A 7,308-nucleotide genomic window follows, 5' to 3' on the forward strand; every position below is an offset into this window, starting at 1 on the left:
CACACACACACACACACACACACACACACACACACACACACACACACTGGAATACTATACAGCCACAGAAAAAGAATGAAATAATGCCATTTGCAGCAACATGGATGGACCTAGAGATGATCATACAAGTGAAGTAAGTCAGAAAGAGAAAGACAAATACCTTTTTATCACCCTGAATCATTTACTCTTGAAGTAAATTTATTCACAATTCCATAAATGCTTATAATGGCCTTCCATATTAAAAGTAGTATGTTAGGCACTGTGGAGCAGAAGTAGGATCACACAGCTATTTTGATGAAGCACCTTCATTTTATAGATGACAAATTTGCATTCAGAATCATTAAGGATTTTAAATATGATCATAGAGATTGGTAGTGACAGTCAGCATTCATAGTCCAGTTCAAAACTCATTAAATTCTATCTGGCTTCTTTCCATCCTAAGAAAACATACCCCTGCACTTCAAGGAAATTTGATGGTGGTTTGAAGCGGTAAACAATTGTTAGTAATATCTACAAGATATTGGTATATGTGAAATATCTTATATGAGTGACATGACATGATGGTGAAGTTGAAGGATATATCCCTCCAGCTAGAGGGATCAAGGGCATGGTCAAAGTTGAAGTGAAATTTCATTTAAAACTGAGGAACATTTGGGATTTCAACAAGTGAATGTTTTAGCCAAAGACACTCACAGAAGAAAAGGCAGGCAGAAGTTCCACAAAATCACCCCAATGAGTGAGAGAGTTTGGGTACCATCAGTGGAAGCAGAGAAGGAAATTAAATGCTTCAGTTCAGGGTGAATATCTAAAACAACATTAAGTAGTTACAGTGGGATGTATGTGGCTGCACAGCATCAAGGACAAGCGGGTTGTAATGGTCTTTAGGGACTTCTAGCAGTTCTTGTTGGTCTCAGATGAACTTGGAGATCTGGAGTAAGTACTTTGTCCTGCCTCTGGCTTGTTAGACCTACTTTTCTTTATCTTTTCAAAGCCTCTCTGGATATCTCTTTCTTCCTGACATAGTCTCCATCTTCTCAAGGCTTAGTTACATATGTTTGCATCTCTTAGTACAGTTGAAAGAAACACAAGGAAAGGATTTCTCATGAATTACCTATCCCTCTAGAGATGGAGGGGAGACTTCTGACCAACTACAACTTTCAGAGAAATTATATAGTCCCAAGTATAATTTTTTTCCTCTTGGAAGGAAAAACCTGAATATGTTCATCAAGTAAAATAAAAAATTGAGATCCTTTGTCATCTGATTAATGTTGTTTTAAAAATGCAAATGATATGTGCTTAGTATTTGAACATGGGCTCCATTTGCCCCCCGTTTTCTCTTTTATTGTCATCCTTTTGCAAAACCAAAATTACTAGAATGGAAGCTCCATGAAGGAAGGTGCATTATCTATTTATCTACCTTGTTAACCACTATATCCCTGTGGCCAAAAATATACCTTGCACACAAGGCCAAGTGATAATTAAGCTGGTTGTTTTTAGCTCAGTCTGTATTATATTTAATGCTTTTTTTTTTTTTTTTTTTTTTTTTGCGGTATGCGGACCTCTCACTGTTGTGGCCTCTCCCGTTGTGGAGCACAGGCTCCGGACGCGCAGGCTCAGCGGCCATGGCTCACAGGCCCAGCCGCTCTGCGGCATGTGGGATCTTCCCAGACCGGGGCATGAACCCGTGTCCCTTGCATCGGCAGGTGGGCTCTCAACCACTGCGCCACCAGGGAAGCCCTATTTAATGCTTTTTTGTGAAAGTCTGAATCTAATGGTCTAATCAATTGTTCAGACAAGAGATGCATAAATTAATTGAATTAGATAATCCCAGTGATCTCTCAAAGAGTAAATAACAAAACGAAACTATAAATGTACTCCATTAGAGATTCCTCCATACAACAGCATATTACAGTGACTCTGGAATTCAGTTAAATGAAGAAGCAAAACGTGGTATTTGATGGCTGTACAAGTCCTTTATTGTTTCAAATACATGCCAACACCAAGCACATCATTTCGATTTTATGACAAGATGCAATATTCAGCCACCTGTGAAAATAAAATATATTTTTCAAATTAAATTTCTTTCTAGCAAGCTTTATTATGCATATTCCCTTTGTTGTCTTATACTAGCCGCAGATGTTACATGTCAGGCATGATGAAGAGACTATCTTTAGATTTTTTTTAAAGGGAGTTAGACAAGGGAGACTGTATCACAAAGAAAGGATTTATCCTGAATAATTATGAAATATACTGACTATTCTGATTCATTTATATCAGGACTGAGGTTATAGACAACTAAGAGAGTAGTATAATTAAATGATCAATCAGAATTAGTCTAATTGCATATACAAAAATCAAGATAAGGTGCTTCTGTTGGTTGGGCTGAAGTTTTTCAGGTCAAATTGACATTTAACATAATTAATTTCAATTCCTTAAATCAGGGCATGCTTAAGATACACACTAGTTACAAAACTAAAGGCTACAGAGGGGTTTGAAATAAAATAAAAGTAATGGTAACCACAGTCTCTCTCCCACCTTTTTCCTCTCCAGAAATAAAGTCTTCTGTTTCTGATTTTAGGTTGTTATGAGGGTTATCTCTATAAAAGGGTGGGCAAACAGGAGATTATTTTCTTTCTACTTGGGCGTCTGAAAATGTCTTTTCTTTCTTCCCTTTCTCCCTCCCTCCCTCCTTTACTTCCTTCTCAATCCTCCCAAATTTAAATTTATCTGTCCATAACTTTTAGCATTCACAATAGGTGATGAGACTTTGATGCTCTTCTCATTAGTAGTGAACTCGCTTTTCTTTTCTCAGGACACTTTTGGGACTTTCTTTTTATTTTTAGTGTTATGAAATTTCAAGATAACATGTCTGGGTTCTTTAATTTTTTTTTTGCTGCATGCTCTGGGTTCAATTCTGAAGGTTTAGGTCTTTCTTCAACTCTGCAAAATTATCTTCTATTATTTCCTATTCTTTATTTCTAATGTTCTCTCTGCAATATTGAACCTTCTGAGTTTGTCCCATTTTTGTATTTTTTTCCTTTCCTCATATATCGTAAGAATTATTCAACTTTATTTAGAAGTTCTATTGTTAATTTTTGACAATTATGTTCTTACTCTCTAAGATAACTTTCTTGATTTAAAAATTTTATAGCATACCATTCATTTTTTATGGTTGTAATAGGTTTTAAAATCTTTATAGATTATAACTTTAAATTTTTTCCTATAAATTAGGTCTGTTTCCTTTGAAAAAAGCTTGTCTATTTATTTCTCTTGTTTCTACTCTTTCAAGTTGCTGCTTTTAGTGATCTTTGGTTGTCACTTCGTACTTCAAAAGGACGGTGATACTGGCCACAGATTCCCTAAAATGCTCAGATAAGAAAAGAACCAGTGTCCTCATTAAAGACCTTACCTTTTCCTAAGGAGATAATCCAGTTCTTTTAGAGAAGAGCCATTGGCTTTTGGGATATTGTTTCCTTCGTGGTAAACATCTTTGCCGTTTACCCTCTATGCTCCTTTGGGCGAGAAAATATTGTCGAGCTGTGACAATTTATAGGACCTTCCAATTAATTTCTGGTTTCTCTCCCATTGTGTTCCCAAACTTTCAGTACCTGATTACTCTGAAGTCAAAGGCTGGAAAGGGGTTTTGTTGGGCAGATTCTCCCACTTCTAAGGAAAATAATTTTTCTACCTATTCTACCCATTTTACAACACCTAGAAATTTGTTGAAATGTTTCCTTTTTTTGGTATGCTTTCTTTTCCTTTGCATTTCTAAAGTTATTTCCATTATTACTTTTTTTTCCCAGTGGACTCTCAGTAGTGAAGTAAATATGTAAGTCTAGTTTACCATATTGTATTCAAACTGGGAGTATGCTTTTAAAAATAAATCCTGTATGACAACTGTTTACAGATCTAAGAATCTAATATCCGTCTCCTAATAACCCTCCATATTTACTCAAAAAGTTTGATTTTCTCTTATTTCCTAACCGAGTACTTTTAGACACTCATATTTGTAGGGCCAAGATTATCTTTATAAACAATGATGTATCTAGAATGGATCTGTTTGGATTGACTGTATTTCTCAAGTTAGAATTGTTAAAATTTTATACGAAATCTCTGTAGCTTAAAATGGTAAACTAGTTTGATACAGGCCAGTTCTCACACTAAAAATCAGTAGAAAAGAAACGCAAACTTACTCTCTCACAGTTTCCACTATCAGCACAGATTATATGGGCCCCTTGTTCAGGGTCTCCAATGTTGAAATCAAAGTGTCAGCCGTGGCTGTGATCCCATCTGAGGCTGGGGGTCCTCTCTTAAGAATGTTCAGGTTTTGGTTCTGTGTGGCTACAGGACTGACGTTGCTGTTTTCTTACTGGCTATTGTCTGGGAGATACTACAGGCCCTTAACATATGTCCACAGTTTCTTCCCATGTGCCCCCCCCTCATGGTCCCTCTCACAACATGGAAATTTGCTTTGTCTTCAAGGCCAGCAAAGAGCATCTCCCTTGCTTTAAATCTCTCTGACTTCCCTTGTCCTTGAGCTCTAAATCCAATTTTAAAGAGTTTGTATAATTAGGTCAAACAACCCTGACCTACTCATCTGATTTAGAATGAATAAGAATAAAACCTCTTTTGATTAATTTAAAATCAACTGATTAAGGACCTTAATTACATTTGTAAAATCCCTTTGTCATAGAAAATAATATAATCAGGGGAATAATACCCCATCATAGTCACAGTCTCTCATTCAAGGGAGAAGATTACACAGGGCATATACACCAGGGGTCAGGAACCTTGGGAGCTGTCTTAGAATTCTGCCCACGGCACCAGTAGACAAGTCCATATAATCAAAACCAAGAGAAAGAAAAATAAAATAAAACAGATTCCCTGGATAACTTCCAGATATTTGGATACACAGATTTTTAACTACCAGTGTTTTATATACTAAAAAATTGTGTAGTCATAAAAATGTTTAGTAGAGAACTGGAAATAGGATTGCCAGATTTAGCAAATAAAAATATAGAATTTCAAGTCAAATTTCAACTTCAGATAAACAGCAAATACTTTTTTAGTAAAAGTATGTCTCATAAAATATTTAGGACATACTCATACTAAAAATTATTTCTTGATTATCTGAAATTTATATTTAACTGGGAACACTTTCTTTTATTTGGCAACACTAAATTTAAACTATAAAATAAATTAAAAATTTGAAATGTAAAATATGAAAAATATAATTAAGGACTCAGATTCAAAGAACAACATGTTAGATACAATTGACAACAGGATTAATGAATTGGTAAGTAGGTCAGAAGAGACATATACTGAAGCATTAAGAAGAAAATAAAAATAAGGAAAAATCCAGAAAAGAACATAAGAAACACAGGGCATGGGAATAAAAGTCTAAAATATTGTGGTCCCAGATGGAGAACAGAGAAAGAATGGGGAGGAATACTTAGGCACTGTTTTCTACATACCAGGGACCATGCTAAGTGCTTTACATGTATTAACCCATTTAATCCTTACAACAGTCCAGCAACATTATTATGTCCATTTTACAAATGAGATCCACAGAGATAAAGCAAATCCCACGAAGTCACCCAGGTAGTAAGTGGTAGAGCCAGACATTAATTCATTCTCTTAATCACTGTGCTATATTGCTTACCTAAATCATGAGGAAACCAATGTTAGAAAATAAATTTTGGGCCACTGTTGTTTTGTTTTTACTCATAGGAACTGTAGCAAAAGAATCCTGATCCCTACTGCAAAAATATAAGCAAATAATTTCAATAAAAATTATAAGCATTGATGTATTTGGTTTACTAAGAGCACAAGGAGGAGGGAATTTGGTCAATAAGAAGGATTTGTTAGTAAGTTCCTATAGGAGATGACCATGAGCTGAGCCTCTAAACCAAAAGTTACGTTGGTAATTCTAAGACTTGACCATGCATTAGAATTGACTGGAGGGCTTGTTAAAATGCTAAATGCTGGACCCCAACCTCAGAAATTCTGATTCTGAGGTCTAGGCTGGAGCCATAGAATTTGCATTTCTAATAAGCTCCCAGGTGGTGGTGATACTGTCAGAGCTCATTACCAACCAGAGTTAGGTGGAAAAGAACAAAGTTCCAAACACAGGGCAAGGAGAAGGGTTGAGTGGAAGATTAAACACTATTAGTATAGTAAAGTCACACAATAGAGAGGTAAAACAGAAGTCAGATTATAAAGTACCTTACAGTCACGCTTAGTGGTATGGATTTAGAACATAAAAATGCAATGAGCCTGCCTATAATTCTTTTGAAACCTCAAAATTTTATTCAAATGTAAAAATAACAAAAGCAACAAGGCTTGATAAGAAAAAAATAGGGGTTTTTGTGTGTATGAACATTTTGGAACAGAGGGTCAGAAGAAGCTAAAAAGCTTGCATTCCTAGACTCTTGCGTGTACAAATATCTGTGCCTAACAATGGTTATGTCGCCTCTTTCCTCCCTTTTCCTTGAATACACACAAACTTACTCTGAGTGAAACTATATCTGCTGATCAGGTCCATCTGGCTCAAATAAAATGTTGAACATCCTTGCCAAAATCTTGAAGAGAATAGTGTTGCCCTTCTAAGTCTGGTGACATATTTTTATTTATGAAGATGGCATCACTTTGCATGAAATTTGATCTGGACTTGAATACTAGATTATGAGACGGGGTGCCAACAAAAGCAGCATTCCATGTCTCAGGTAGAAATGTAACCTGCCACCCCCTTCCCCAACCATACTTTCTCAATCCCTATGTATGATGTGCAGGTGCGTGTGCCCATGCACATACCACAAACTGAATTTGACTTTTTCTTTCTGACTCTACTGATTGGGTACATGATTAAATTAGTAGACATGACTGATGTTTTCTTTTTTCCTTGAGTAGTTACAGATTTCTTATTGAGAGAACTTTGAGCAGACATTTAGAAACTACAGGGTTTTTTTCCTCCTGTCTTTTTCTTTGTGCCATTCTATCTTAATGTTTCAAAACTGCATTACACTGAACTATGCATTTTATACATACAAACGATTTGAATAAATAATGTGTAAGCATTCTATTGTTTAATTAATTAATTCAGGAATACCATTTCATTTAACATGAGAGCTAATCTCAAACCAATACAATCTGGTTTCTAACATTTTATCCCCTATATTTGAGACTGAAAAGTGGTCCAGTACATTCCTTGGACTCTTCCAACATTTGCCTGCTAGAAATGGGAGGGTCTATTTAACATCTTATCTTGCAGTGTTTATCACTCATAAACCAGAAACAACTTAAGCCCTA

The sequence above is a fragment of the Monodon monoceros genome, unplaced genomic scaffold, assembly GCF_005190385.1.
Source record: "Monodon monoceros isolate NGI ecotype Baffin Bay Population unplaced genomic scaffold, NGI_Narwhal_1 Super_Scaffold_3, whole genome shotgun sequence".
Taxonomy (NCBI): domain Eukaryota; kingdom Metazoa; phylum Chordata; class Mammalia; order Artiodactyla; family Monodontidae; genus Monodon; species Monodon monoceros.